The sequence below is a fragment of the Meriones unguiculatus genome, chromosome 6 (genome assembly GCF_030254825.1).
Source record: "Meriones unguiculatus strain TT.TT164.6M chromosome 6, Bangor_MerUng_6.1, whole genome shotgun sequence".
Lineage (NCBI taxonomy): Eukaryota > Metazoa > Chordata > Mammalia > Rodentia > Muridae > Meriones > Meriones unguiculatus.
This window is the reverse complement of record NC_083354.1, coordinates 57,704,704-57,711,806: the sequence shown is the minus strand read 5'-3', so window position 1 is coordinate 57,711,806 and position 7,103 is coordinate 57,704,704. Positions and strand designations below refer to the sequence as shown.

General features: G+C 43.2%; 1 non-coding gene across 1 annotated transcript; it reads right to left on the bottom strand.

Moving 5' to 3' along the window:
• Positions 1–6,752: 6,752 nt before the first annotated feature.
• LOC132654967 (small nucleolar RNA SNORA17) lies at positions 6,753–6,882 on the bottom strand. The gene has a single exon (XR_009592567.1). It is a non-coding gene; the product is annotated as a small nucleolar RNA SNORA17 (small nucleolar RNA).
• Positions 6,883–7,103: the final 221 nt, after the last annotated feature.

Below are 7,103 nucleotides of genomic sequence, written 5' to 3'. Positions count from 1 at the left end.
GTCCTATTGACTCTAGGAGTTATATCACAAAGGCATATTAGATTCAGTCAAAGACCTTCTCTGCATCTATTAAGATAATTGTGTAATTTTAGTCTTTAATTCATCATATGATTTATTACATTTATTGACTTTTATATATTGACTCATTCCTTAATCTCTGAGTTAAAACTGATTTGATGTGGTGGATGATATGTCTGTATTTGGGCTTCAAGAACTTTATACACGATTTTTGCATATATATTCATCAGGGAATTTGTGTGTGTGTGTGTGTGTGTGTGTGTGTGTGTGTGTGTGTGTTTACCTGGGTTTTGGTACTAGAGCAATACTGGCTTTATAGGAGTTTGGGACTTTTCCTTCTGCTCCCTCTCTTTTTTGATAATTTAAGGATTGTGGTTGTAGATCTAAAAGTCAAGATCTAGCTATACCTCTCCTAGACATATAGCCAAAATATGCTCAAATATACAACAAGGACATTTGCTCAACCATGTTCATAGCAGCTTTTTTGTAATAGCCAGAACCTGGAAACAACCCAGATGTCCCTAAATTGAGGAATGGATACAGAAATTGTGATACATTTACAAAATGGAATATACTCAGTAATTTGAAACAAGGAAATCATGAAATTTGCAGGCAAATGGTGGGACTAGAAAAGATCATCTTGAGTGAAGTATTCCAGAAGCAGAATGACACAACTGGTATATACTCACTTATTAGTAGACATATAATATAGAATAAACATACTAAAATATCTATACCTAAAGAAGCTAAGCAAGAAGGAGGACCCTGGGTAAGATGTTCAATCTTTATTCAGAAAGGCAAATGGGATAGACATCAGAAGAAGGTGAAAACAAGGAACAAGACAGGAGCCTACCACAGAGGGCCTCTGAAAGGCTCAGATGCTGAGACTCATAACCAAACTTTGGGCAGAGAATCTTATGAAAGAAGGGAGAAAGACCTGGAAGGTCTTGAGATCTACAAGGAGAGCAACAGAACCAAAAAAATCTGGGCACAGGGGTCTTTTCTGAGACTGATGTTCCAACCAAGGACCATTCATGGAGATAACCTAGAATGCCTGGACAGATGTAGCTCTTGGAAGCTCAGTCTGCAGATGGGCTCCTTAGTAAGGTGAACAGGGGCTGTCTCTGACATAAACTCAGCAGCTGGCTCTTTGACACCCCCCCGGGGGTGGGGGAGCAGCCTTACCAGGCCACAGAGGAAAACTATGAAAGACAGTCCTGATGAGACCTGATAGGCTAGGGTCAGATGGAAGGGGAGAAGGTTCTCCCCTATCAGTGGACTGGGGAAGGGGTATGAGAGGAGATGAGGGAAGGAGAAAGGGCAGGATTGGGAGGAGACCAGGGTGGGGGCTACAGCTGGGATACAAAGTAAAAAAATCGTAATAAATAAAAAAATTATATTAAAAAAATTAAAGAATGCTATAGTTAAAGAGTCCGGGATGCTCTCCAGTAGGACGCTCTTAGCTCTGGAGCACCTGAGGCAACCCCCCCACCCTGGCCTGAGCCTTCAATGAACTGTTAGGTTTATTTTCCTGTACTGCACAAAGATCCTGAAGGCTACATTGGGAAAATTCTCTGCTTGAAAAGTAATAGATGGTCTATCACAGAGCTATACCAAAAGATGCCGTAACACAGAGCAAAGAGATTCCCCACCCAGACTGACTGCTGTCTGCTCAGTTTCCTCAACTATTGACATTGTATACTAATATGGTACGTCTACGATCAAATGAACCAGTTACTTAGCCTGACTACCATGTTTTGGATGCGCTCTATTTTTCACCTAATTTTTACCAATCCTAGAATCCCCCCCCCCCAGGACACCACATGACATCTAGTCTTTGTGTCTTTTTAGAATCCCCATGGACTTGACAGCCTCTTGGCTCTCTTGTTTGGGGTGACATTTCTGATTTTGAGGAACAATGTTCAGAGATTTTACAGACACTCCCTCCCCCTGTTAGACTGCAGCTTTAAATTCTTTAGAGAAAGATTGCAGACACAACTGCCCTTCTCACCTCAAGTCAATGGTAGGTACCATTATTGACCTTGGTCTCCTTGCTGGACTACTGTTTGTTCATTATCTCCTGCTACACTGCTTCTTTATCTCCGTTCCACATTAGACTTTTAGATGAACTTTCTGTGCGCAGCCCACATTAGGAGGAAACACTGAGCTCCATATCTTTGACAGTAGAATATGTATCTACGGTCTTTAGACTCATCAGTATGGGAGATTTGTCTATTGCTTTCTATTTGTTTATGCAGTCATTTATTTACGTCAGTATGGACTCATGAATATCTGTCTTTATGCTGTCAGTTTTGTGGCATCTTGCTTATATTGTTACTTACACAGATCATAACAAATCTTCAGTAGTCTACTTGAAAACCAAAAATTTTAAATTTGTGAACAATTTAATTTTTTTTAAAGCCACTGTTCTGATTTCTCTGGATATATGTGCTGCAATCCATTATTTGAGCTATTTCCTCACTCCACTTGCTGTCTGCCTCCCTCACTATAGCTACTGCTATGTGAAGGCAGTCACATAGACCTGGTTCACCACACTATCTTTAGGATTCAATACAATCCTGGTACATGTAGAGGTAGATGACAAAGATAGGGAATATTCTGTAGACGTCTGAAACCTGCTAGCTCACAAGTGCTCTGCTTTCAGACTTGTTTTCACTTGTGACTACACCAAACTAGAAAATTAATGTACCTTCCCCACCTCCCTCAAGCAATCGATATTTGAACTGGTTAGTTTTAATGTCAACCTGACACCGCTCACATTCAGCTGGCAAGAAAGAATACCAGTTGAAGAATTGCCACCATCAAATTGACCCCAGGGCACATCTGTGGGGCATTCTCTTTTTACTAAATGATACAGAAGAACTTAGCCCAGTTCAGATGGTGCCATCCCTGGACAGGGGATCCTGGGTTGTATAAGGAAGCAAGCTGGACAAGCCAGAGAAGGGGTTCTCCTAAATAAGTACAATACTTCTATGATTCCTGCTGAGTTACTTCCCAACTTCCTTCAATGATGGACTATGGCCTAGAAGTGTAAGCTGAAATAAACCATTCCCCCCCCCCCAAAAAAAAAAAAACCAAATGTCTGGTAGAATTCTGTGATAAATTCATCTGGTCCTTGGCTTTTCATTTTAGTATGATCTTTTATTACTGTTTCAATTTCCTTATTCATTAGGAGTCTGTTTAAATTATTGATCCAGCCATACCACTCCTGGGCATATATCCAAATGAGGCTCAAGTACACAAAAAGGACATTTGCTCAACCATGTTTATAGCAGCTTTATTTGTAATAGCCAGAAGCTGGAAACAAACCAGATGCCCCTCAACTGAAGAATGGATGCAGAAATTGTGGTACATCTACACAATGGAATATTACTCAGCAATGAAAAATACGGAAATCATGAAATTTGCAGGTAAATGGTGGGATCTGGAAAGGATCATCCTGAGTGAGTTGTCCCAGAAGCAAAAAGACACACATGGTATATATTCACTCATATAGACATACAACATAGGACAAACCCACTATAACCTGTGCATCTAAAGAAACTAAGCAAGAGAGAGGACCCTAACTAAAATGTCTAATCCCCATCTGGAAAGGCAAAGAGGATGGACATCAGAAGAAGAAGAAAACAGGAAACAACCTAGGAACCTACCACAGAGGGCCTCTGAAAGCCTCTGCCCTTCAGACTATCAAAGCAGATGCTGAGCCTGATGGCCAACTGTTGGGCAGAGTGAATGGAATTCTATGTAAAAACTGGGAAATAGTAAGAGCTGGAGAGGACAGGGTCTCCACAAGGAGAGCAACAGAACAAGAAAATTTGAACACAGGGAACTTCCCAGAGACTCATACTCCAACCAAGGACTATTCATAGAGATAACCCAGAACCCCTGCATAGATGTAGCCCAGGGCAGTTCAGAGTCCAATTGGGTTACATAGTAATGTGAAGAGAGACTGCCTCTGACACAATCTGATTGGCCTGCTCTTTGATCACCTCCCCCTGGGGGGGAGCAGCCTTACCAGGCCATAGTAGAGGACAATGCAGCCACTTTTGATGTGAACTGATAGACTAAGATCAGAAAGGAGAGGAGAACCTCCCCTATCAATGGACTTGGGGAGTGGCATGCATGCAGAGGGAGGAGGGAGGGTAGGATTGGGAGGGGAGGAGGGAGGGGCTTATGGGGGGATGCAAAATGAATAAAGTGTAATTGATGAAAAATTAAAAAAAAAGAAAAAAATTATTGAACTATTGTTGACATGATAGTAGTTTGGATAAATCTGGAAAACGGTCTCTCTTTTAGATTTTTTTATCCTTATAATATATAGGGTTTTAAAGTGTGCCCTTATTCTGAATTTCTCTGGTGTCTGTTGCAACACTGCCCTCTTGGATACTGATCTGCCTTAGGCTACTTCTGTGCAGGGGTTCTAAGTTATCTCCATGCGTGGTCCTTGTTTGGAGTATCTGTCTCAGAAAAGACTCCTGTGCCCAGATTTCTTGGGTCTGTTGCTCCCTTTGTGGATCTTCTGTTCCCTGCAGGTCTTTCAATTTCCCCCTTTTTTCATAAGATTCCCCGCACTCTACCCAAGGTTTGGCTGTGCATCTCAGCATGTTTTTCTCTTTCTCTCTTTAACTCTCTACCGGCATCATTAAGTCAGGTGCACTTAGAGCTCCAAATTTACTTCTTAGGACTGCTTTAATGTGTTTCTGAGGGTTTGATATGTTTCATTTTCACTTTCATTTCCAGCCTTTCAAACATTTCTTTCTTGATTTCTTCTGTGACACACTCATCATTCGGTAATGTGTTGCTTAATCTCTACGAATTTATGTAATTAGTAGAGACTTGTCTGCTCTTGATTTTTAGCCTCATACCGCTGTGATCAGACAGCTATTTCTGATATATCTGAACTTGCTATGATTTTTTCTTTTTTTGGTGTCCTAACATGTGTTTAGAGAAGCCTCCATGAGCTGTTGAGTAGAATGTTTGTTCGTTTGTTTGTTTTTGTGGAATAGACTGTTTTAGCTGTAATTCACTGTGAAGAGTTTCTTTTCTGAACTTGCCTGCTTACTCTTGGTGTGTTTCATATCTCTGCATGTGTACGCCTTTCCTTAATTTGGGGAAGTTTCCTTCTGCAATCTCATTGAAGATCTAGTCTATACCATCGAGCTGAGATTCTTCTTCTTACCTACTCATGAGTCAAGGGTTTGGTCTTTTCACTGTGTCTCATGGTTTCTGTGTGTTTCTTTCTTGTGTATTTTTGTTTGTTTTGTTTTAATGGTTTTTTTTTTCATATTACTTGCTTTTATATTACTTGTGGGGTCTAATTCAGCCACTTTATCTTTTTTAAAACTTTTTATTGGTTCTTTGTGAATTTCACATCATGAACCCCAATACCATTCATCTTCACCTACCCTCATATCCACCCTCCACCCCTGCAACCTTCTCCCAACACAGAAAAAAGAAATCATTGTAAAGGCTGGAACAGCAATACTGGAACATCACTGGGACTCCTTTCAAATATTATGTTGTCCTGTGCAATGAAGATCCTGTGGTTTTAGATCTGTAGGACTAGCCCCTTCATGCGCTTCAGGAGTTCACTGATGGAGTAGATGTTGGGATGGGTCATCTCAAAGCCCTGGATCTGGATTTAGAGGTGTCTGAGCAGTTCAGCTCACCAGTGGCTCTCCCTCTCTCACATCCTCAGGGCTGGCTACCAGCAATCTCCCCCCACCCCTGCCAGGGTTAACTTTATCCTGCTTCCCAGGCGAGCTGCAGGACCCACTCTCTTGAATGTTGCACCAGGTGAGGGACATGGCAGTTCTCCCACTCTCCTGACCCGGAGACCAGCTCTGCTGCCTGCTGTGTCAAGGAACAAGGGAGGGTAGGAGAGCATCTCTCCCTCATCGGCGCCAAAGCCCAGGAGACAAGAGGCAGCGCTAGCAGTAGGTGAGTGTTGCAGTGGGCGAGGGGAAGAGACAGCTTTCTGTTTTGATGAACCCATGCCCAGCTCTCCCACGATGCCTAGATGAGGGGGTGGGGCAAATTCTGCACAGCCCTCAGACATCAACATGTCCCTGGGCAGAAGGCCAGACCAGAGACAGCCACCTGGCCTTTTGTGGTAACAGACCCCTGCTGCTGCAGGGCCACAGACCGGAGGTGGACCCCAGTGGCAGGCCAGGCCAGGCCCCCACCATGGTCTCAGGTGGTGTCACCAGCCTCTCACATCAGCCTGTTCCTCACTAACTTTGATTCTCCAGTTTTGCTTCTCTTTATTGTGCCCACATCCTTCCGGTTCTGTTTCTCTTCCAGTTCTCTACCACTTACTTGGTCCTCTTAGGGGTGCCCGGAGTCTCTGAGTGTCCGGAGTCATTTCAGGAGTGGTCTCAGGAGTGATAGGCTCTACTCATCTACTATGGCAGTGGGCAAGGGTCATCTGCCCCCCACGGCCTGCAGCAGCACCAAACTGGTGGTCGCCTCAGGCTAACTCTCTGTCCAGGCCCCATGGATCCGGTCTGGTGGTTGTCTTGGGCTTGCTCCCTGCCTGGGCTGGCCCCAGTTGCCCCATCTGAGAGCCGTTTATCTTGGGCTCATTACTATCTGGGTCCTGTAATCCCAGGCAGGATTCTTCTAATCTCTGGCTAGATCCCTGCCCTGGGAGCCTGTCTGGGCCTGCAAAGTGATGGACTGCTGGTTGTCTCAGGTTTGCTTTTTTTTCAGGGAATGTTAGGCTACTAATCATTCGGATGTTCACAGGTCAGAACACTGAGTGTAGACAGCCTCTCTCCTCTCTGCCACCCACTGACACACATGTGACACAGCAGCCACACCTGCAATGCCTCCAGGAGCAGTCCTACTTTATCTTTTAGTCTTGATATTTTATCTTTGACCATTCTGCTTGCAAAGCATTCCACTGAGTTTTCGAATTGAGTTATTGGATTTTAAAATTTCAGCTTAATTTTGGCTTGATCTCTCTTCAATAATTCTATCTCTTTATTGAAATCAGTTTGCAAGTCCTGAATTGTCTTTATCCACTTATTTATTTTTATGTTTGTGTTTTCTTGGGCAGTACT